The 25,913-nt window shown below is 49.3% G+C and overlaps 1 protein-coding gene across 1 annotated transcript in view; it reads right to left on the reverse strand.

The window, feature by feature from the left end:
* Positions 1-25,913, reverse strand: part of AGBL1 (ATP/GTP binding protein-like 1) — a 128,537-nt gene that overhangs the window by 4,770 nt on the left and 97,854 nt on the right. The window lies entirely within an intron of this gene.

Below are 25,913 nucleotides of genomic sequence, written 5' to 3' on the forward strand. Positions count from 1 at the left end.
CCCCTGCCCCCCTGCCATTACATTCTGCCCCTCTTTGTTGCAATAGCATCCAGAGATCCCCTTCATCAGAGGTCTCATAATATCATTTTAAATGGGTTTATCTATGTATCTATTTATCTACCTATCCTTTTATTATCTACCTATTCATCCACCTATCCATCCATCCATCATCCATCTATTCATTCATCCACCTATCCATCCATCCATCATCCATCTATTCATTCATCCACCTATCCATCCATCCATCATCCATCTATTCATTCATCCACCTATCCATCCATCCATCATCCATCTATTCATTCATCCACCTATCCATCCATCCATCATCCATCTATTCATTCATCCACCTATCCATCCATCCATCATCCATCTATTCATTCATCCACCTATCCATCCATCCATCATCCATCTATTCATTCATCCACCTATCCATCCATCCATCATCCATCTATTCATTCATCCACCTATCCATCCATCCATCATCCATCTATTCATTCATCCACCTATCCATCCATCCATCATCCATCTATTCATTCATCCACCTATCCATCCATCCATCATCCATCTATTCATTCATCCACCTATCCATCCATCCATCATCCATCTATTCATTCATCCACCTATCCATCCATCCATCATCCATCTATTCATTCATCCACCTATCCATCCATCCATCATCCATCTATTCATTCATCCACCTATCCATCCATCCATCATCCATCTATTCATTCATCCACCTATCCATCCATCCATCATCCATCTATTCATTCATCCACCTATCCATCCATCCATCATCCATCTATTCATTCATCCACCTATCCATCCATCCATCATCCATCTATTCATTCATCCACCTATCCATCCATCCATCATCCATCTATTCATTCATCCACCTATCCATCCATCCATCATCCATCTATTCATTCATCCACCTATCCATCCATCCATCATCCATCTATTCATTCATCCACCTATCCATCCATCCATCATCCATCTATTCATTCATCCACCTATCCATCCATCCATCATCCATCTATTCATTCATCCACCTATCCATCCATCCATCATCCATCTATTCATCCATCCATCTACCCACCCATCTATCCATCATCCATCTATCCATCCATCATCTATCCATTCATCCATCATCCATCCATCCATCCATCCATCCATCATCCATCCAACCATCATCCATCTATTCATCCATCCATCCATCCTTCCTTCCACCTATCCTTCCATCCATCTATTTATCCACCCAATTATCCATCCATCATCCATCTATTCATCCATCCATCTACCCACCCATCCATCCACCTACCCTTCCATCCACCCAACTATCCATCCATCCATCCATCATCCATCCACCTATTCTTCCATCCATCTTTCCATCCATCCATCCATCCATCCACTTATCCATCCATCCATCCCAAAGATTGAAAAGCAATAACCAATACAAATTGCTGATTGGATTCTGGGCTATTAAACAGTGCAAAGGGGAGGATGGGATCTAAGATGATCTAAGTACATTACTTTCTGCTCCTCTGGGTTGCAATAGCGCCCAGAGGTTCCCTTAATCGGGGAAAACGACTTGGAGAGAAACTGGGCCATTGTGAGACCTAGGGGAGCTGCTAGTTTGGGGTAAATTTTGTTGGTTGCGCAGGGGCGGAGGCAGCCCTGTGGTACCCAGGGGTCGTGGGATTTGGGACGCTCGGGGTTCCACGCATGCCCATGGTTACGGGAGCATCTCGGTGTGAGCACATGGCGCCCGCCATTCCTGTCTCTGCAACGATAGGTAATGACAACAGGTGCTGCACCCACCTGGAGTGTTTCCCTGTAAAGCAAGTTTATGTGCGTCCAACCTCCAAACGCATTTGGCACTTTGTGTTAATAACGCGGAGATGCAGGCCGCCAAAGGCACTGCCGCGCCTCTTCCCCGGGGTTTGTTCAGGCATCTGAGGGCGAGACGCCCCATCTTCTTATCTGCTGAAGCGACAGCTGCTCCCTCCATGTGGAGGGGACCAGCAGATGGACAGCTCTGACTGGCTGGCAAGACACGCAGTGCCTCTAACTTCTGAAAAGGGAGTCATCCTTCACATGGTTTGAAGTCCTGCTTTGCTCATAAAAAAAATAATAATAAAGATAAGCATTGCTATTTTTTCCCCCACTGAAAATTGCAAAGGTATGGGGGGGGTTGAGGGGGGGTGTTGGGGGACCACTTCCTTTTGATTTTCATAGGTGTTCTCATTGGATATAACTAGTCATCGTTAAAAATAAAATGAAAAAAGCCCGACTAGCGTCTCTCAGAGGTTGAGTGTTAACCAGTGGACCAGGAGGTCAGGGTTCGATTTTCGGTCAGGGCACTTGCCTGGGTTGCGGGCTTGATCCCCAGTAAGGGGCGTGCAGGAGGCAGCCGATCCATGATTCTCTCTCATCACGGATGTTTCTCTCTCTCTCTCTCTCCTGCTCCCTTCCTCTCCCTCTAAAATCAATACAAACATATTTTTAAAACAACAACATACAGATGGGTAGGAAACACCTTCAACAATGAGAGAACTATACGAACCGAAAGTAATACTGTTATCGTATCGTGGCTCGCAGGTTCCATCTGCTCCCAGTGCCGGCGTCGAAACCCAATCATCAATCAACTCCTGGAACAGACCTAGAGGAGAGGCTGGGCTCGCGGCGCACATCTGGTTCCGACTGCTCGCTCACGGGTGAGAAATAGTCCTGCCACAACCGAAAGTCCTCCCGCTAATTCTGACTGTGCATCAGCCCACGTTACCGGAGAGGCCAGCGCGAGGCCACCCCTTCGCACCGAGCTCCGTGATGGGTGCCGTCGGGCGCTCGCACCCAGAAGCGCCTTAAAACAGAATCCCAACGCCTTCGGAGCTCGGCTCCGAGGCCGGCCAACCAGACGCCACAAACACGCAAAGGAGATAATAACAGGGATACGGGAGCAATTAATTCCGAATCGGGGGGTCAATTAAGGAGAGGGAAGCATAACAGCCATTTATAATGAAGAGTTAATGCGTCGCGTCTCCCTGGGATTTTTCTAATTATGAAATGGAGGGCTCCATCTCCCGCTAATAGAATTTCCAATGCCCGTAAGATCTTCATGGGGAGGATTTCGGCCTAAGCACCGAAGATTGAATGTCGGCGCTCATCGGTGGTCGCTCCAGAAACTCCCTGCAAAATGACGGCAGAGACTTTTTCAAATACTTCCAGATCTTCTATCTTCTTTTCCCTTTTTCTGTTAATCCACACCCAACCGTCTTTTTTCCATTGATTTTTAGAGAGAGTGGAAGGGAGAGGGAGAGACAGAGAGAAACATCGATGTGAGAGAGACACAGCGATGGGTTGCCCCCTTCACGCGCCCCGACCAGGGCCTGGGGGATCTGCAACCGAGGTACGTGCCCTTGACCGGAATCGAACCCGGGACCCTTCAGTCCCAGGGCCAACGCTCTATCCACTGAGCCAACCCGGCCAGGGCCACGTATAAATCTTCACATAGAGGAAACAGAAGAGGAGATGACAACGGACAAGGGATATCTAAATACTGAGAGATTGAAAGCAGATGGCCCGGTAGTATGGGATTTAACACATCAGCACCCTTCAAATTTATAGGGCGAAGGAAGCAAGTCAATTTACAAGAGGAAAAGACTAGAAACTGGGCACACCAGACATCTCCGACGATCAGACATGCATCAGTTTTCAACCAGTATTGGCTGCAAAAGGAATCCAATTCTCAGGTCCCAGCCCCCCAGGGTATCGGACTGAGCAGTATTCCTTCCCCTTCTCAAATGACTGACTTATGCAAGCCCCACCCACAGGGACAGTAGGCATAGCTGGACAGGAGGGCATACTACAGTGAAAATAAAAATAAATGTTTTTGAAAACTATTACACAGCCCTGGCTGGTTTGGCTCAGTGGATAGAGCGTCAGCCTGCGGACTGAAGGGTCCCAGGTTCAATTCCTGGTCAGGGCTCATGCCCAGGTTGGGGGCTCCATCCCCAGTAGGGGGTGTGCAGGAGGCGGCCCATCCATGATTCTCTGTCATCAGGGATGTTTCTATCTCTTTCTCCCTCTCCCTTCCTCTCTGAAATCAATACAAATATATTTTTTAAAAAGTTGAAGATAGCCCTGTCAAAGGCAGGTACCTTGGTTGCGGGCACATCCCCAGTAGGGGGTGTGCAGGAGGCAGCTGATCAATGTTTCTAATTCTCTATCCCTCTCCCTTCCTCTCTGTAAAAAATCAATAAAATATATATTTTTTAAAAAGTTGAAGGGAGGAAACAAGGGGGTGGGCTTTGAACCGTGCATTTGGCGCTGCAGGCTGTGCTGGATCGGGGGGTGGGGGGACCTGTCTCTGTGACCCCCACAGATCGCATTCGTTCCTGGTTTCCCCTTATCAGCATGTCCTCTTCCAACGCCAACGGATGCGGATGCGTCTCCCTGGCTGACTCCTCGGCGGGATGCACACGTCTGCTGCCTGGTCAGCTCCTTGCTGAGAAGTGAGCCCAATCTGCAGGCTGGAAATAGGCTCCCCCGCTTTTGGCAGCCGTGCTGGGGCGAGGAGAAAGGGGAGTGCTTTTTGGGGGGCGGGCGGGCGGGGGGGCGGATGCCTCATTGCTGGATGACACAGCACAGAATGCCTGTCTCCGGGTGCCGCCCCAGCTGCAGGCTCCGGGCTGCCATTAGGAACCTGTGCGTCTAGTCATTTCCCCATTTGTATACATTTAGGAGCTGAAGTGGCTGCCAGGGCAGGCGGCAGCTGGCGCACCCTCAGCGCCCAGCTGCTGTTTAAGCAGAGGCACCGCAGCCAAAACCGGGGGCCAACGGGACCGGAAACCACGTTGCGGGCTGAATACAGAAGTTCAGGATTAGTAAACCGTGTTTTGTGCTCGCGGCCAGATGCAAACTGCTCAATTAGAAGGAAGCAGAGGAGGGGGACTTGAGACGCATCCAGACGTGCTCAGGAACCCTTGCTTTTTTGAAAGAAAAATATATTTTGCCTGAGCCGGTCTGGCTCAGTGGATAGAGCGTAGGCCTGCGGACTGAAGGGTCCCAGGTTCGATTCTGGCCGGGGGCACATGCCCGGATTGTGGGCTCCATCCCCAGTGGGGGGCGTGCAGGAGGCAGCCGATCCATGATTCTCTCTTGTCACTGAGGCTTCTATCTCTCTCTCCCTCTCTCTTCCTCTCTAAAATGCATACATATATTTAAAAAGATAAAGTAATACAAAAATATGAAGATAGTGTAAGGAGTCTCTGGGATCACTTCAAGCCTACCAACATTTGCATTATGGGGGTGCCACAAGGTGACGAGAGAGAGCAAGATATTGAAAAGAGAGAAACATCAATGACAAGAGAGAATCATGGATCAGCCACCGCCTGCACGCCCCACACTGGGGACCGAGCCCACAACCCGGGCATGTGCCCCAATCTGGAATCAAACCATGACCTCCTGGTTCATGAGTTGATGCTCAACCACTGAGCCACACTGGCCAATCAAGGCGGTTCTTAATGTGAGGTTCATGGTCCCTCCATATTGTGGTTAACGGCCTGCAGGGTTGGTTTGTATGTTTTTTTGTACAAAAATGTGTGTGGCTATGCGTCTTTCTAGGGTAAAGTCATTGATTCCATGAGATATTCGAAGAGATCCATGATGCCAAAGAAATTAGGGAGCACGGGTTTGAAGCCTGGCCGTGTGAAAAACAATAACACATGTCTCTTAGCTCCACATCGTCATAGATTTTGAAAACAACATTCATGTTGGTGAGCTGTTTATGCAGCCACTGCCTGACGAGGAACGTCAATTATTAAAGAGCAAAATCTCTGACATCAGCACAGTTACTGAGGGGAGAGCGAATCATTCTAATTGTTGCCCCAAGACATACTCTTAAGCTTTGATTTGACATGGAACATTACATTTCCCCACAAAATAGCAAATTATCAACCTTCTTTGGCAAAGCCATGCAGGAGCGGCACGCGAAACAGACAAGTCAAAGAGCTACACAGACATGACATGAGAATCGATGATTCTGTAAAGAATATAGGATGGAAAATTTAACAGAGAGTAATAGAGGACAGGAAAAAAAAATACCCTGAATATTAAATTAAGACGTGAAAAATAAATTTTTTTTTTTCAGCAACTGTAGACTATGGGGCTAAGAATTATTCACATTTTTTGAGTTTCAATGGTTCAAATACAGTAATAGCTACACGTACAATAACTGAGTGCTGTGTATGTTCCTGGCACCATTGCTAGCAACTTAGACGGATGTCATTTTGTATTTTAATCCTCAAAGGAGGATATATTTATTGATTTGAGAGGGAGGGAGGGAGAGGGAGAGAAACATTGATGTGAGAGAGACATCGATCCTCCCGTGTGCACCCCAATCAGGGAGACGGAACCCGTAACCTGGGTATGTGCTCCGACTGGGAATCGAACCCACAACCTCTTCTGGTGCACGGGACTCTCCAACCAAATGAGCCACCCGGCCAGGGCTGCATGGATTTCCTTTTTTAATTCTCACTTTGAGGAAACGGAGGTACAGATTAAAGTTTAATGCACCTGCCCAGAGCTACCCAGTTAGGACGTAGAGTTTCTACCCAGCTTTCTGACCTCAGAGCTTGTGGTCACTCAACCAACGTCACATTAGTGCCAGGCCTACACCAAAAGCAGCAGCCGGAACGCAAGAGCAACCTAAATGATACCAGACAGGAGCAGGGCGAGCCTCCTCTATAGGGGTGGGGAACGTCCGGCCCACGGGTCATATAAGGCCCGAGAAATCAGCTGGTCTACCCCTGCCAACGCAGTAGGGGCGAGTTAATGAAATGTTTGACCAAAGAGGGCAGGCTACTTTGCTTTTAATATGCATTCTTTTTAAAAAATATATATTTATTGACTTCTGAGAGGAAGGGAGAGGGAGATAGAAACATCCATGATGAGAGAGAATCATGGATCTGCTGCCTCCTGCACGCTCCCTACTGGGCATCGAGCCTGCAACCCGGGCCTGTGCCCTGACCAGGAATCAAACCGTGACCTCCTGGTTCACAGGTCGGCGCTCAACTGCTGAGCTACGCCCGCCGGGCAGTTTGAGTTTGTTATACACACCGAGAGTCACCCGATGAAACAGGAGAGGGGGTGGCTGAGCAGTTCATTCAGAACAGATGCTGGGAAATCATTATTTTTCTTTTTATCCGATGCAGAGTTAATCTGTTGGAGGGATTAGACAGTCATTGTGCACTGGGCTGGCACCTGTGGCCGGCTGCACTCTGGGGATGAAACACGGCCCGGCCCATCCATCTCCATGAGTCTGGGCAGGAGCCGATAATGATAATAGTAATTAATAACCCCGCGTGTTCTCGTGCACCCTTTAACGGGGATCTCAGAGTCTTCTTACAAACACAAATTCATTAAGCCTCAAACCACCCCTGGGCATTCCGGAAGGGCCGGAAGGTTCGTGCTGTTATTATTTTATATTCATGTTGCGTCTTTGCTCCAAGGAGCACAATAGGATTATAAATACATTATTACCAAAGTAGGGGAGCGGGCCTAAGCCGTCAGTCGGGCATCCCCCAAGGGCTCCCGGACTGCAAGAGGGCGCAGGCCGGGCTAAGGGACACCCCCTCCCCGCTGAGTGCATGAATTTCACGCACTGGGCCTCTAGTATATACTATATAAAGAAAAAGAAATTCCAGACAGCAGAGCCATTGTATCAACAAATTAAGGCAGGGATGAAGCTTGTAGGGAGATTTCAAGCAACGGATGCTGCAACAGTTAGGTCACTGGGAGACCACTGCCCTGTGAGCACAGAGGAGAAATAAGCAAACACAGAGAGTGAAGGAACCCAAGGGGACCCATGGGAATGTCAGCGATCAAGAGAGATGAAAATTCTCGCAAAGGCCAAGAGAAATTAAAAAAAATGGGCCGTCGACAGTAAAAGAAGGGTTCGGAAAGAAAGGCTGAGAAATGAAATCACCTTTGTGTTTTATACACATCATGTGTATTTTATGTGTCTTCTACAGACCCAGAGACACATAGTTATGTGAAAGGTGACGGGAGGTAAATATTAAGTCAGGAAATCGTATGGCGCTTACGTATATATTTTTAAGGTAATCTTTTCGACATTTATAGAGAGGTGTGGTCGTCCCGTGAAACCTTAAATAAAAGAGCCGTGAGGATTAATGCGATCTTAAAACAAACCGGCAGGGTATGTGTGCTCTGGGGAGACGAGGGTTATATAAATACCACGCGTTACATACAGCATGTCCTTCTCAGACGGGGGTGGGGAGAATGGCGGCGAGGCATGAAAGGGGTTCGAGGCAAACTCTTCTCTCCTAGAAAAGGGTCAGGGCAGCCCTATGCTACTTGGCTGGATTCCTTCAAAGACGGCTCAGAGGTCTCTACTGTTACAGCAGAATTTCCTATAGGCCTGGCCGGGTAGCTCCGTTAGTTGGAGCCAAGGTTGTGGGTTCAATCCCCGGTCAGGACACGTACAAGAATCAAGCAATGAATACATCAATAGGTGGAACAGCAAATTCATGTGTCTCTCTTTCTTTCTTTTTTTAAAAATATATTTCTGGGGGAGGGAAAAATAAAATAAAATATTTCTTGATTGATTTCAGAGAGGAAGGAAGAAGGAGAGAGAGACAGAAACATCAGTGATGAGAGAGAATCATGGATCGGTTGCCTCCTGCACACCCCTTACTGGGGATTGAGCCTGCAACCCAGGCATGTGCCCTTGGCCGGAATCGAACCTGGGACCCTTCAGTCCGCAGGCTGATGCTCTAGCCACTGAGCTAAGCCGGCTAGGGTGATGTTTCTCTCTCTATATATATCTCTCTATCTCTCCCCCTTCCTCTCTCTCTCTCTCTCTCTCTCTCTTTCTCTCTCTCTCTTATCAATGAATAAATTCTTTTAATTTATTGAGAATATTATGCTACGTGAAATAAGTCAGTCAGAAAAAGCTAAGAAACATACAATTTCACTCACACGTGAGATATAAAACTGTAACCCACACACACTTAAACAGCAGTGTGGTGATTGCCAGAGGGAATGGGATGAGGGGAGAAGGTGATGGGGGAACATGTGACTTTGGGTGCTGGGCACACGGTGCCATAGACAGACCTTGTAACGTAGAAATAGACCCCTGAAACCTATATGATCATGTTGACTAATGTCACCCCAATCAATTTAATAATAAATTTAAAAAAGAAAAAGAAAACCAAATCCTTGTTGTTAACGGATTTGTATTTTTGGGGGTAAAGACAGTAACAAATCAAGTAGACATTCAGTCGAATTTTAAAATAACATTAATGTGTTTGTAATATATTGTGGTTTTAGGTATTGCAAGTGTCATGAAGAAAATTAAAATACGGGTGCGGCAGCTGAAGGATTCGGATGAAAACAGACTGTAGACTTGAATTTGCTGTTCCCCTGAGTCATGCATTCATTGGTTGCTTCTTGTATGTGCCCTGTGGCATATTGGGATGATGTTGTAACCAACTGAGCTACCCAGCCAGGGCCTTGGATTTATTTATTTATTATTTATTGATTTCAGAGAGGAAGGGAGAGAGGTAGCCACACCCGTGATGAGAGAGAATCATGGCTCGGCTGCCTCCTACATGCCCCGCACTGGGGATGGAGACTGCAACCCGGGCATGTGCTCTGACTGGGAATCGAACCGTGACCTCCTGGTTCACAGGTCAAGGCTTCACCCCTGAGCCACACCGACCAGGCTTGGGTTTATTTTGAATGGGCAGAATTCTCCGTGACAAGGCAGAAGGCATCTCCGCGTGGACAGGTACCGGGCTCTAAAGATTCCCGGATCCTTTTTCTGTGGACTTATAGGGGGACTTGGCTGAGGTTTCCCCTGTAGACACAGAAATCGCAAAAGGCCTTTGGCACGGAGTGAAGGAAGCGAGCGAAGGACACATGGGTGGGTGGGAGGGACCGAGGAAAAACACGGGAAAGCGAAAAGTAGCCAACTCTTCTAAGATAGGCAAGTTGCACCTGTCGGCTTCCAACATGGGTGGAAAGAGAGGATCCAGAAAAAAAAAATTAAAATAGTTAGTTGTCTATTCACAAAACCAATACTCTGTCCAAGAAAAACATACTAGAGCCCGGCTGGTGTGGCCCAGTGGTTGAGCATCGACCTATGAACCAGGAGGTCAGGGTTCGATTCCCCATCAGGGCACATGCCCAGGTTGCGGGCTCCATCCCCAGTAGGGGGCGGGCAGGAGGCAGCCGATCCACAATTCTCTCTCATCAGTGATGTCTCTCTCTCTCTCTTCCTCTCCCTTCCTCTCTGCAATCAATACAAATATTTTTTTTTTTAAAGGAAACCACACTAGACAAAAACCCGCATTCTATCGTGTGACACCGGGAAGGTCTCCCTCCTGCCGTTTCGGGTTTTGCTCGGGCGCCGGGGCCCGGCTGCAGCTGCCGCGGCCTCTTCATAAACTTGCTAAGAACATAAACACGGAAATCGGTTATTTTAGGGTCAGGCGCTGGAAAAGATTCTCATAAAATAAATTGACCGGCTTCCCACAGATGAGAAAACGCGTCAACCGGACGGCGCTCAGCTGGTAATTGCGGCCGTAAATCCAGGCCATCCTGGCAACATGTCACACCGCCTGCTCTCTGGGATAAAACGCCTTCTATAAAGCTCCCCAAATATTATTAGGAGAGGTGAGGGATCGCTGGGATCGGGGCGGGGAGGGGGGCAGTGCACAGGCCTCCTCCCCGTGAGGCTCCATCTCCTCCCGGAGCGATGCCGGGCGCGTTGCGTGTTGTATTATTAATACCCCCTGTGCCTGCCACGGATTTGGAGGCTGCAGAACACGCATCTATATTTAATGGAGGTGTCTGTCTGCCTCTGTGAGGAGGGCGGTGTGGATGGCTACGGGGAATCGTTCCTGGTAACCAACAGCGCTGAACACGGCCGTCCTGTGTGGTCCGTTCCCTCTCACGTCTTCCCTGGCCTTCCGCCCACACTCCCTCGTTTGACAAATTGCAACTGAGTGCCTAGGCTTGGGGGCAGAGCAGCAGGCAAGACCAAGTCCCCTCCCCCACCCTCACCCTCTCCCACTGAACGACCCTACAGAGAGGAGGGACACGCGAGAGGCACATGGGTGAACACGGGTCACGTCAGAAGGTGCCAGAAGCGACAGAAACAGTGAAGAAGAGGAAGGCTCCATGGTTGAGCGTCGACCTATGAACCAGGAGGTCAGGGTTCGATTCCCCATCAGGGCACATGCCCGGGTTGCAGGCTCCATCCCCAGGAGGGGGCGTGCAGGAGGCAGCGGTCTCTGATTCTCTCTCATCATTGATGTTTCTAGCGCCCTCTCCCTCCCTCTCCCATCCTCTCTGAAATCAATCCTATATAATAAAAGGCTAATATGCAAATAGACTGAATGGTATAATGACCGGTCGCTATGATGCGCACTGACCACCAGGGGCAGACACTCAATGCAGGAGCTGCCCCCTGTGGTCAGTGCGCTCCCACGTGGGGAGCACCACTCAACCAGAAGTCCGGCTCACGGCTGGAGAGCTCAGGGAAGGTGGCTGGAAGCTCTCCCACTTCAGTGGCAGTTGGACAGCCCCCGAGGGCCCCTGGATTGCAAAGGGGCCCAGGCTGGGCTGAGGAGCCCCCCTGAGTGCACGAATTTCATGCACTGGGCCTCTAGGAAAACTATATTTTTTTTAAAAAAAAAAGAAATGGATGTCAGAGCTCCTGATATTCCCCTGCAGGTCCTTACACAGAGCTGGGCTGGGGCAGGGACTCCATCGACCTGCTCAGGCATCAAGGGTTCGGTTGATGCTCATTTTGGATCCTCTGCCTCTTTGGAAGGGATGCAGAGCAGGGTTTCCTAACGTCGGCAAGTCGGGGTCAGGCCAGGCCGTTTGGGTTCTGGGTGATTTAAAACCCAACTCCTTTCGGCTCGAACAGCCCGGCGGATGTCCCTGACGTCGGCGGACATAAATTTCAAGTCAGGCAAGCCCCATTGAGAAGCGCAATCGATGCGTCGCGTTCCTCCCCGTCTCTCCCCCGATTCCCACGGCGTCAGCTGCATTTGCAGGTGGTTCACACCTGCCCCCCCCCCGCCCCCCGGCCCAGCGCCCCAGGCTTTCCCTGCCCAGAGCAAGCAAACGGGGCAAATCCAGGCTGTGCGTGTCCACCCGCTGCCCTGCCCTCAGAGGAAAGGGGAATTCTAGGTTTGTTTGTTTTTTAAATATTTTTATTGATTTCAGAGAGGAAGGGAGAGGAAGAGAGAGATGGAAACATTAATAATGAGAGAGAATCATGGACCGGCTGCCTCCTGCACGCCCTACACTGGGGATCGAGCCGCAAGCCTGGCATGTGCCTAATGGGGAATTGAACCTTGACCTCCTGGTTCCTAGGTCAACGCTCAACCACTGAGCCACGGGCCCTGCATCCCGTTGCCCGCCCTGAGGTTAGCAGGTCATTCTCCTGCCTTCTCGCAGGTCCGGCTCCCTCTTCATGCCCCACCTCTCAGACCCACCAGGCCTGGGCCTCCCTCTCTCCGTCGCCCTGTCCCTTGGCGCCTAGTGTTCTGAGGAGGCGGGCGTGATGGATAACACATACTCACGGACAGGCTGTTCATCTGTCACACCGCGGCCCGATCCCGCCAACGGGGGCCCGTCCCATCTGTCACTGTCGGCCTGTGCACAGGCCCAGCGCATCGAGAACGGGTCCCAGGCAGCGGGCGGTGGTGCCCGCGTCCCGGATGGGTGGAGGGGCTGGGGTGGGGGGCAGGCTCCCTTCCTTTCCGCCTTATTGGTTTGTCTCAACTGGTAAATGAAGGAATGAACTCGTCAGGGGGGCAGGCGGAGGGGGCGATGGACCAGGGAACGGTACTCCAGGTCGGGAGACAGAGAGGAGGCAGGGCCGGCAGGGTGGCAGGAGAGGCGGGCGGCACTGTATTGCCACACTCCCTGGCAGGCGCTCGCTGGTTCTCCCTGGCAGGCCAGCATCCACTATGCCTGGCAGTGGGGCGCGGGCAGCGGGGAAAACCCAGCAATGCACATGGGCTTGGAGCATCCCCAGAGGCAGAGGGAGAAGCTCATGGCATCAGCCCCGGTTTCTCTGCCCAAGCCCGGCTGCGGGCGGCTCCCGCCGGGGCCGACTGACCCCAAAGGGGTTTGAGGTCTTTCCTGCGAGAACCCCTTCCTCCAGGGCCGCCAGTCACATCTGTGTCAGCGCCAAGGGCTGCGGCCCGTTCACGCGCGTTACGGGTCTCAGTCCGTCCAGACCCCCGTCCGTCCGTCCCCTCACAGGGGGTCAGGGCGCCCAGAGCGATGAGCTTCAACCCAGGGCCTCCCATGTGACGGTCCTCGACCCCCACCCGCACCCCCAGGCTTTGGGGTCAACCCACGCCCGCTCCCGTGGGAAGCAGCGAGGTTGAGGCCCACGGGAACAACAACACGCGCGGACAGTCACAGACTTGCTCACGTCATGGCTCGCACAGGCAAAGGAAACGTGTCCTCTTTCCTCACCCCCATCCCACTGGATAAGGAATATCTTTTTTTAAAATAAATGTTTATATATATAAACATTGGCAGAGACACAGTTCCCCGTATGTGAGCTGAGCCCTTGTCCTTGTTCTGGGGCCCATGGGGTGTCTCATGATCTGGGCTGCAAGTCAGAGAGCAAGGACGCTGAGCTCGGCCGGGGGCTCCCAGAGAGTAGAAGAGAGAGAAAGACAGAGAGAAACATCGATGTGAGAGAAACACATCGATTGGTTGTCTCCTGCATGCGCCCTGGCCAGGGCCTGGGTTGGGGAGGAGCCTGCAACCGAGGTACATGCCCTTGACCGGAATCAAACCCGCGACCCTCGGGCCCACAGGCCGACGCTCTATCCACCGAGCAACACTGGCCAGGGCCCCTTCTTATTTTTTTTTAAATATATTTTATTGATTTTTTTACAGAGAGGAAGAGAGAGAGACAGAGAGTCAGAAACATCGACGAGAGAGAAACATCGATCAGCCGCCTCCTGCACATACCCCACTGGGGAAGTGCCCACAACCCAGGTACATGCCCTTGATCAGAATCGAACCCGGGACCCTTCAGTCCGCAGGCCGACGCTCTATCCACTGAGCCAAACCGGCCTCGGCCTTATTTTTTTTTAAATCACTCTAGGCCTCCCCTTCTGAAAAGAGCATTAAATTCCCTAACCCGAAATGCCTCCAATCCCAAGGAATGGTTTTCCAAACATTATTTGCTCTTTTACAGTCATTATTATGCAGCCTGCAAAACAGTGTTTCCATCCCATAAAAATATATAGTGCGGCGGCAGAGGAATCACAGGCAAATGATGGCGGAAAATTAGTCAATAAAATTTTATTATGCCAGTCCTTAATGTTTTTATTAATATCGAGGAACTAAAAATTAATTCCTTCCCAGAGCAGGATTTACTGCTGAAACGCGCGCGAGAGAAAGCTGGATAGGGCACCTGCCGGAGGCCCCTTCCCTATCTCATTGGCTGCTCTCAACTGGGCTGTGTGCATTCGCATAAGTATCCTCCCTAAGTGATGGGAGTATGCTCCTGTTTATATAACCACTCCGCCATGCTGAAGAGAGAAGGACTTCACTCATGTCATGGTGCCCGCAGAAGATATGTAGGAGGTAGAGCCATATCTTAACAGTATCAACTTATTGCTGCCTGCTCCTGGCTTTAAAAGCTATAGATGTCTTTACTTTTCTCAGCATTCCTTTTTTTCCTTTTTCTTTTCTTTTTTTTTTTTACCCTGATTCATAGACACACAGGTAAGGGTAGTGAAATCTGACTAAACTGAAATGTATTTATTCACTTACGTATTCACCCATTCATTCATTCTTTCCACGGATAACTCGGTAGATACTAAGCCCTGAAGAATCGAAGGTGATTCTTGGAGTTTACAGTCTTCTCAGAAAGAATAAAAATCTGCCTTAAGGGTGGTAAATACCAAGCCATCAGAATGGGGCCACCCTCGGAGTTCGGCTCAAAAGATGCCACTCCAGTGAGGGCTCCCAGGGAAAGTGTATAAGGGAAGAACTGGAATTATATTGTGGCCAGAGTTTCCACATTTGTGACCCATGGATAATTATTAAAATACATAATTAGTTCCAACACTTATATATTGGTAAATAACACATACTGTATGTTTTTAATTTCCAACTACTCTTTTTTAAAAAAAATATATTTTATTGACTGATTTTAGAGAAAGAGAGAAACATGGATTTATTGTTCCACTTACTTATGCATGCGATGGTTGCTTCCTGTGTGTGCTCTGACCGGAGGTCGAACCCGCAACCTTGGCGTATGGGAACAACACTCTAGCCAACCGAGCTAGCCGGCCAGGGCCACATACTTGATTTTTTTAAATTTCCAACTATTCTTTATACATATATATTTTTTATTGATTTCAGAGAGGAAGGGAGAGGGAGAAAGGGAGAGAAACATCCATGATGAGAGAGAATCATGCATTGGCTGCCTCCTGCATGCTCCCTACTGGGGATTGAGCCTGCAACCCGGGCATGTGCCCTGACCAGGAATCGAACCCTGACCTCCTGGTTCCTGGGTTGACGCTCAACCACTGAACCACACTGGCCGAGCGAATGGGACATACTTTTGAAAACTATCTGCTGTTTTTCTGAAACTCACGTTTAACTGGGTGCCCCATATTTTTACTTGCTAAATCGGGTAAACATGGATAGTTTAGGGGAGCGGCGGCGGAGGGAGGCATGAGAAGGTCATTCTTGATTAAGTGAACGGTATCAAAAGGCAGAGAAAGGACACAGCACATTCCTGAGCCAGGGAGTTTGCAATCTGCGCGATGCGTGTGACGGGGGAATCCTGGGAGATGAGCTGCAAGTCAGAGCTTGGCTATTCGGAGCGTTCTGTACCAGATCCTTTGGAAGACGGTTCGCCTCGATTAGCTCACATTTTTTCTCACAACTCAGCTGTTTTATAGCGGAGGTCAAAGCGCCAAGATCCTTAGCATCCCATACGTGGCCGCGATCGTCATGATCAATGTTTCTCATTTACCCTCTCGGAACGTAGGCTAATACCCACACTCAGTGTCCTCCAGTTGAGCTAATTTATAAAACAATGGGACACTGTCATCCCTTCCCTTCCCCGCTCTGCGGAGAGTAAGTGGGGAAAGGCTCATTTCAGAAGGGTTTTTAAAACTATATTTTTATTGATTTCAGAGAGGAGGGGAGAGAAAGATAGAAGCATCCATGATGAAAGAGAATCATGGATCAGCTGCCTCCTACACACCCCACACTGGGGATCCAGCCCGCAACCCGGGCATGTGACCTGACCGGGAATCAAACCGTGACCTCCTGGTTCATAGGTCAACGCTCAACCACTGAGCCATGCTGGGCTGGGCTTCAGGGTGGTTTTGATAGAAAATCACTATTCAGTTTGAAGTCATTTGATGCAAAAAAAAAAAAAATAGCACATACATAATAAAACAAAAAAACTTGTTAAGACCCCTCTGCTATTTCAAGATTTATCAAAGCAGGTTTGTTTTCTCTTGGCAGAGTCATAAAGTTTTAGAAAAATGAGAAATCCTAACTTCGGTGATTCTTTATTCTTTACTCCCCAGAAGCAGGAGGAACTCAGCTACTCTCTCTGGAAACTATTCATACATTCCTTCCTGGGTTGATTCATTAGAAATAATTAATTTTGGTTCGGCCGGTGTGGCTCAGTGGTTGAGCATCGACCTATGAACCAGGAGGTCACAGTTCAATTCCCAGTCGATTCTCTCTCATCATGCCTGGGTTGCAGGCTCGATCCCCAGTGGGGGGTGTGCAGGAGGCCGCCATAAATGATTCCCTTTCATTGTTGACCTATACTATCTCCCCATCTCCCCTCCCCTCTCTGTAAAAATCAATAAAGGAAAAGAATCCTATATAATAAAAGCCTAATATGCCAACTGTCCAGTCGTCCATTCAACCAATCAAAGCGTAATATGCTAATGATATGCTAAGGCCACTCAACCGCTCACTATGACGTGCACCGACTACCAGGGGGAAGACAGTGGACTGGTCGAACCAGTCACTATGACGTGCACTGACCACCAGGGGGCAGACGCTCTGACCAGTAGGTTAGCTTGCTGCTGGGGTCCCGCCAATTGGGACTGAGCCAGGCGGGCCAGACACACCCTGGAGCCCTTCCTTGGCCTCACCCCGGCTGGTCAAACTCCTTCTCCCTCCCCAGCCCCGATCCTGCACCAGTGGAGTCCCTTGACCTGGCCTGCACACTCTCGCAATCTGGGCTGAGAGAGCACCCCCCACCCCCCACCAGCCCCAGTGTCTGAATTTTGTGCACCGGGCCTCTAGTTTTTTTTAAATTTACCATTGGACATATACTTTAATTTATACGCTTCAGTAATTGTCGGAGCTGTGTGAGCAAAACAAATCCAAAACAATAGCACATATAAACCCCTGATGTAATGGGTTTGGTTCCTCTGTATCAATTATAGCTGAAGGAAGCCACGCCCACTGAATCGAGCACTGCTTACACCTCATAGGAGCCCAGTAACACATCGGGTATTAATTGTCGCCGCGGAAACAATATAGCTCCTTCCCCTGATCCATTCTGACTTTCTCCGGTGCCAGCGACTTTGGCAGCCGGTGGAATGGTGGTGGAGCGGGGCCCCACTAATGGATCCTATTTAAGAACATTTGATGAAAATGTTGCCTGGCCCGTGACCGATTTTATTCTTCGCGCTTAAATGTTAGTTAGTCGATTTGAATGTTAATGAGCCATCCTGACAAGTAGCGTCTCCTTTTACGATCCTTTTTAAAATGTATCCAGGGGCTAATCGGCAATGGGTGCCTCCCATCAATATGATAAGTAAATAAATTAGCACCCGTTCAATGAAATCCAAAAGCAAGTGGCATTGTGGGGCCTTTCCCGGGCTCCCGCTGCATTTTGGGTATGTGTCTCTCGGCATCTCCTCTCCTCACCTCATCAATTTCTTGATCTAAACAGCATACTCTCCAGCAGAAGAGCAAGGTTGGATATCATCGAATCCGGTGTAAAGCAAGGGGACTTTTTTTTTCACTTGTTAGGTGCATGCCGTCGGCTCACTGGGCACTTAGAATAAAAGGTCAAAGGAAATACGATTCATAAAACCCTGCTTAGGTGAACGGCTGCCGGTTGCCGGGTGGTGATTAACCCAGGTGATTAGTACAGTCATCAGGAAAGGTTAATTTGGTCAAGTCACTACCCCCATCCCACTCTGTTTAAATGCTGAAATGGTGAGGTAAGCTAATGATCCAAGAGTTGCGCCAACAATAAAATGATGGCTTGATGAACAAAATAGATCCGGAGGCACAGAAGCATGGAGCAGGCTGGAATCCCAGAGGGGAAGGCAGGGGGAGGTGGGTGGGTGAGTGGGAAGAGATCAGCCAAAAACCTTGTATGTGTAGAGGAGTGGCTCTCAACCTTCCTAAAGCCGCGACCCTTTAATACGGTTCCTCATGTTGTGGTGACCCCCAATTTCATTGTTACAAACTGAACATAATTAAAGCATAGTGATTCATCACAAAAACAATATGTAATTATATGTGTGTTTTCCGATGGTCTTAGGTGACCCCTGTGAAAGGGTCGTTCGACCCCCAAAGGGGTCGCGACCCACAGGTTGAGAATCACTGGCATAGATGCATAACCCAGGGACGCAAACAATAGGGTGGTGAGGGCCTGAGGTGGGGGGCGGAGGAGGGCTGAAAAATGGGGGGAAATAGGGGACATATGTAATCTTTTCAATAATAAAGATTTTTGGGTTTTTTTGTTAATCCTCACCAAAAGGTATTTTCCCATTGATTTCTTAGGGAGAGTGGAAGAGAGAGGGAGGGACAGAGAGAAACATTGATGTGAGAGAGACACATCGATTGGTTGCCTCCTGCACGAGCCCCGACCTGGGCCTGGGCCAGGGAGGAGCCTGCAACCAGGGTACGTGCCTTTGACTGGAATCGAACCTGGGACGCTTTGGTCCGCAGACGAATGATCCATCCACTGAGCCAAACCGGCTAGGGCTCAACAATAAAGATATTTTAAAAATAAATTTAAAAAAATTAAAAGATAGGTTGAGCATGCAGACAGGTCTTTTCTTAAAAAATATATTTTTACTGATTTCAGAGAGGAAGGGAGAGGGAGAGAGAGATAGAAACATCAATGATGAGAGAGAATCATCGATCAGCTGCCTCCTGCACGCCCTCTCCCTCTCCCTTCCTCTCTGAAATCAATAAAAAAATACATATATTTTTTAAAAACATGGATGAGCTCTCTGGGACTGTCTCTCACGCTGGACTGTAGACATTTTAGGACACATTACATCTCTGCTTCACTAAGACTTAAAACAGCTTTTGGCAAAAATATATATATATTTCTTCTATCACCGAGTCCTGCCTTGGGGTGCTGAGCAAACCCCGTGTTCAGAAAATCCTTCATATCACAACTCAAATAATGACTTGCATCTTGAATGTATCCTCCCCACGGACAATAGCATGGAGATGATGCTTTGCTTTGCGGTGTCTTTTTAAAAAATATATATTTTATTGATTTTTTACAGAGAGGAAGGGAGAGGGATAGAGAGTCAGAAACATCGATGAGAGAGAAACATCGATCAGCTGCCTCCTGCACACCTCCGACTGGGGATGTGCCCGTAACCGAGGCACATGCCCTTGACCGGAATCGAACCTGGGACCCTTCAGTCTGTGGGCCGACGCTCTATCCACTGAGCCACACCGGTTAGGGTGGTTTGCAGTGTCTTGATGTTGGGGAGCATACGAGACTTGGTGTCAGCCTTGGCATCTTGGAAATTCAAAGACTGGAGAAGTCAAAGCAAACACTATTTCCAAGAGGTTCAAACAGATGGATTCCATTGTCTCCATCTCCCAGAAGAGCGGCCTCAACCTCGGTTATGGAAGGCCAGGGCGCGGCCGGCACGCCAGGCCACCGTGGGCGTCGGGTGAAGAATATGCATCCGATTCCACGTATCAGTGCTGTGTGCTGCCCCTTGGATCTGTCTCCGTCTCCCTGCTGTGTGTGGGTCTGCATGTCTTGGCGTTAACACGCAGCCACGCGCCCAGGCAACGCTAGGGATGTCTGATGACACAAGACGACGTGTGCGGCGAGGAATTCATCTGCCTGGAAGACGGTGACAGAGAGAGACACGGTTCAAGGTTGTCATCACCCACGACGGGGAGAACGGAGCCGGAAATGATAGGGCCCCGAGTACCTGGGACAGGAGACCTTTTCTGTCGATTCCTGGGAGATGAATTGAAGTGATGATCCGGGCAGCGTTTGCTCAACGCGTGGCTGTGGTCCTAGCTGTCAGATTTACGCGGCCAGTCCGCTGGGCCAGGGCTATAATTTCCAGGGTGATAGTGCAGCTGACACTCTATTATGCTCAACGCGTTTTTAAAAAACTCCTACTTTCGAAGAAAAATCACCGCTTTCTGATTCTCTCCTATTCGTCACAGCTGTGTTGCAAAGGTGGGGTTTTATATTTTTATTTTTTTTTAAATATGTTTCTATTGATTTCAGAGAGGAAAGGAGAGGCAGGAGAGAGAGACGGAAACATTGATGAGAGAGAAGCATCACTGATCAGCTGCCTCCTGCATCCCCCCTACTGCGGGCTGCCCCCTGCACATCCCACTCTGGGGATCGAGCCCCCAAACTGAGCAGGTGCCCTGACCAGGAATCGAACTGTGACCTCCTGGTTCATAGGTCGATGCTCAACTGCTGAGCCACACCGGCCAGGCTCAATTATTTTATTTTATTCCAGTGAGAGCTGAGAACATGAGTCTCCAAATGGGCCCAGATTATTTAATCTCAAGGTGAGAAAGGACTTCATGGAGCCCTTTGCTTTTAGAAAAGGGCCTTTGCCCTGCCAGCGTGGCTCAGTGGTTAAGCATCGACCTATGAACCGGGAGGTCAGGGTTTGATTCCCGGTCAGGGCACATGCCCAGGTTGCGGGCTCCATCCCCAGTGTGGGGCGTGCAGACGGCAGCCCATCAATGATTCCTTCTCATCACTGATGTTTCTCTCTCTCTCTCCTTCTCCCTTCCTCTCTGAAATCAATAAAAAGTAAAACATAAGGTATATCTACTACCGGATCGTATCTCTGAACAGGACAGTACAAAATAGATGATTTCTGACTGCAGCGGTTAAAGAATTTTGGTGTGTACAGAAAACAGATGAGAAGGGACGCAGAGAATTTTGATTTGCTTGGCTTCCGACGTTCCCTGGAGAATTCCTCTCTCACGTACTTCCCCATATTCTGGGCACCTAACTGAGCTGGGACAGACACGGCTCCCCGGGCCAAGAGCCTGTCGCCGGCTCCCAAGAATGCCAGGAGTCCCCTCTCTGTCCTCCTCTTCCATTTATCGGCTTCCTACCCAACGCTCTCCGTGATCAACGTTCTAGGTGTCCGGAGTTTTCCGTGGATTTGCGTAAAATTCTACCTCCCCGTTCGCTCCGTCTCAGGTCCCTCCCTTGCAATGAGCTTATTTAAGACCTTTGAGTAAGCCATTGGTAGACTCCAAGCAACACACTCCCCCTGAATCCCAGTTTCATCTTCTCCAAAACAGAACGCGGGGCTCCCTGGAGGATTTTAGGATTCCTCCTCTTTTGTGCGTTGACGTCTCTGGACAAGGTCAAGGAGAAGAGAGGGGGAGCGAGAAGGTCTTTGTCTGTAGGCCTTGACGACTGCGATGACGGTGCGCGGCACATTCAGGTCCGAGAAGAGTGTGGGAGCCTGGGTTTCGATTGCGGGGGGAAGCCACAGCTGGGAAGCAAGTCGGTCAGTTGCAGACACGGCCAATGCCAAAGTTAACGTCTAATCCAGCGGTTCTCAACCTGTGGGTCGCACCAGAAGGTTGAGAACCGCTGGTAATCTCTGTGACTCTGTTCATTCTATTTAGGGGGCCGCATACGGTATCACTCACACTTTTCCCAACAAACGTGTCTGCTACTGAATAATGGCTCTGGGAAGCCAGGTAGAAGCTGGGATCGTACCATGGAAACTGGTAGAAACTGTCAACATCATATAGATGGTCACTCTTGTGAAATGCTAGTAGGTGTGTTTTTAAAACCATGCATAGCCCAACCAGCGTGGCTCAGTGGTTCAGTGTGGACCTAGGAACCAGGAGGTCACTGGTTCGATTCCCGGTCAGGGCACATGCCTGGATTGCGGGCTCGATCCCCAGTAGGGGGCAAGCAGGAGGCAGCCGATCCATGATTCTCTCTCATCATTGATGTTTCTATCTTTCTCTCCCTCTCCTTTCCTCTCTGAAATCAATATATATGTTTTTTTAAAGGCCATGCACAAAATTTGCAGAGCATTTTTTAGGCATACTTAATTCAGACGGAAAGAAATAAAACAACATAAAAAGACACTAAATGGCGGCGTAAAGCCGGAAATGTCACTTAGGACTCTAGAGATGTCCTCGCTTTGCACTCCGAGAAATATTGCCTAATTAATGACACCTGGTACGTACCAAAATATCGTATGAAAGGCACTCATATCCATCCCCGGGCGACGTCTGTTTCGTGCTCAGGGACATTACACAAAGGTCTAGTGCATTTGTCATCGCCCTTATAAAATGAAACCTTTTTTTATCGGTTCACTCCGCGAGCTGGTCCTCATTTTCCTCTTCCCGTGTGAAATATTCCTGCCCTGGCTGGTGTGGCTCAGTGGATAGAGCGTTGGCCTGTGGACCAAAGGGTCCTGGGTTCAATTCCGGTCAAGGGCACATACTTGGTTACAGGCTCCGCCCCTGCCCAGGCATTAGATGGGTGAGTTAATTAAATGTCTGAGCAAATAGAGCAGACTATACTATACGTATTTTAAGCTGATAATGTTGCATGGCCCGTGAATGAGGTTATAAATATCCCATGGGCCAGCCAGCGTGGCTGAATGATTGCAGGAGGTTGCAGTTCAAGTCCCGATCCGGTCACATGCCCAGGTTGCTGGCTCAATTCCCAGTGGGGCGTGTGCAGAAGGCAGCCGACCAATGATTCTCTCTCATCATTGGCCCCTCCCTCTCTCTCTCTCTCTCTCTCTCTCTCTCTCTCTCTCTCTGCCTCTCCCTTCCTCTCTGAAATCAATAAAAATATGTTTAAAATATATATATCTCCAATGGCCCTTGGCAGAAAAAAGGTTCCCCACTCCCGCTCTAAAGCCACGGCCGTTTGGCTACAAGGCTGGGATGCCATTGAGAAATATCAAGCTCAGGACAGGAAGCTGGACTAAATGCTGAGTTCCCCCCAGATCCCACGGCCACACGGCCAACTCGCAGAAATGCATTAGCCTATAGCGCCCATGGCCTTCCTCTGCGGGCTCATCCAGGAGGGAGGAAAGGTTGGTCCAAGAGAATGTGCACCCAGCAGCTGGGAGAGCCAATCATCTCATCCCCTCCTCTCTGCTGGGAGCCGGGCAACGCCATGGACAAGTGGCACCCACTCTCCACGCTCCTGTCTTCATCTGTGCCATGAAATACTGCCTTGAACCCAGTCACTCTGAGCACCCTCCCCCGGATACATAATCTATTTAATGCCATGCAATGCATTTCAATGATCTGCCCTCGGAAAATAGAGTTGTTTTCCAGCGGATATTTATCACGTGGCGTGCTTCAGACGCCCAGCCCGGCGGTGGCCAAATCCACTGAGTTAGAACATTCCAATAACTCAGTGTCAGGATGGCCAGATTAATGGCTCGCTGTTGAATTACATTTTCCGAAAAAGAAAAAAAAAAAAAGCCGTCTCCACATTAGATCAGATGGATTTCAATGGCCTTGATTACAGTTGAAGAGAGTCCTGCTGTCCCCATCTCCAGAATTACAGCTACAAATGAGGGGCGTTAATGAGCTGCCGGCTCCTGGAAGGAGGCCCAGCTGCCTTAGGATGCAGGGACATCCGAATCCTTCGCCCTGACATTGAGGAGTACAGTCCGGCCTTCAGACGGTTACACAGCACTTAGAAAAGGGCCTTAGCCCTAACCCGTTTGGCTCAGTGGATAGAGCGTCAGCCTGCTGACTCAAGGGTCCCAGGTTCGATTCCAGTCAAGGGCATGTACCTTGGTTGTGGGCACATCCCCTGTAGGGTGTATGCAGGAGGCAGCGGATCGATGTTTCTCTCTCATCGATGTTTCTAACTCTCTATCCCTCTCCCTTCCTCTCTGTAAAAAAATCAATAAAATATATTTTAAAAAAAGAAGGAAAGGACCTTAGCTTAACCAGCATCAAATCTCCTGACAACATATGTTAGGATTATCTGGGCTTATACATCAAAACAATGTGACACCCCCCTACACCCGGCCGGTATAGCTCAATGGTTGAGTGTCAACCTATGAACCAGGAGGTCACAATTCTATTCGAGGTCAAGGGCACATGCCCGGGGTTGTGGGCTCGATCCCCAGAGTGGGGCGTGCAGGAGACAGCCGATTGATGAGTCTCTTTCATCATTGATGTTTCTCTCTTCCTCCCTCTCCTCTCTGCTCTGAGATCAATAAAAATATATTTTAAAAATTTAAAACATCTAAAAAAATGTACCGCATGATGGGACTAGACACAGACCACACATGATTTAATTCAGAGAAGTGACTCAAATAGCAAAAGGATTTGGCAAGACGGCTATCTGATAAAGAAAATAACAGTCATCCTATATAAGAAGAGAGGAATATGCTAATTATCCCTTACACCGTAACGTCACGACCAATCGACAAGTGGTGGAGAGCTACAGGAGGGCGGGCAGTGGGTGGAGAGCCACATGAGCTGCGGAGAGCTGCCAGCAGAGGTAGGCAGCAGCGAGCTACTTGTGCAGGATTTGTGCGCAGGGCTACTAGTCATTAATAGAGAAAGCCAGCTGTTCCCCACGCCCATCAGAGACCCCAAATGGATATAAACCGATGTCAGACAGAATTAGACGGCGAAAGGGAAAAACGCTCGAACGCTAAGACTCAGTGGCTCCCAGCCTGTTTTCCCAAGGACTGCGCCGTGACCTGTCCGTGGAGGCTCCCAAGTGATGGGGTGACGCCCCCATCTGCTCTGTGGTTCAGGGGGAGATTATCTGCCGTCAGAGGAAAGGATACCACATCCTTCTTTGCAGTTCCCGAGTCTCATGATGGCACGACGCAGCGTGCTCAGGGCTGCTGTTCCCGGCATCAGGGCTGCGGACAGGGAGATTTCTCAAGGGTTTCCGCGGGGCCAAATTTCCCCTTTAAAGACCCAAAGCATAAGGCAGCCTAGGGGTGGGTGTGCTCAAAGAGCCATAACAGCCCTCTCTAATTAGACACCATCTCCTCAGCGAGGCATCCGCAGAGCAGCGCGGCCGCCGCCGGTAAATTAAATTTTAAAAATCCTCTTGCAATCACTCCCCTGACGTACCCCCTTCCATAAGCTCCACTCTCGGTTATTTTTTTTATTTATTGTGATTACTTCAGTAATAAGATTTGTTTGCTTGTTGTTATATATGTTGCTGCGGCGAGGAAGAAACAAACAAAAAAAATAATAATAATAGCCCAAAAGAGTTATGTTTCTTATTTATCTCCTTGGCCATTATTGGGCCACGGGGAGGGGTGGGGAGCAGGGAGAAGCTGTAAATAGAAGAGAAAGTGTATCCTGCAGAGTGAAGATGTATAGGAGCAAGCAGGAAGCAGGGCAGGGAGGGAATACGGCTAATAACTCAAAAGAGCTCAATGACTCTGAGAGATAAGTAAGGAAAAGGCGGCCTGGAAGTTGGGGACGGGGAAGGTGGATCCACATCACCCAGGTGTCTACGGAGCTTTTCTTCGATTTTCCTCTTTCTAAACTCTGGCCCTGCTGAGCAGGAGGGGTCCAGGAATAGAGAGCATAAGAGTCCCAGGCAATTCCTCAGGGCCCAGCCTGGA

This window comes from Myotis davidii, unplaced genomic scaffold, assembly GCF_000327345.1.
Source record: "Myotis davidii unplaced genomic scaffold, ASM32734v1 scaffold164, whole genome shotgun sequence".
NCBI classification, from domain to species: Eukaryota; Metazoa; Chordata; class Mammalia; order Chiroptera; family Vespertilionidae; genus Myotis; species Myotis davidii.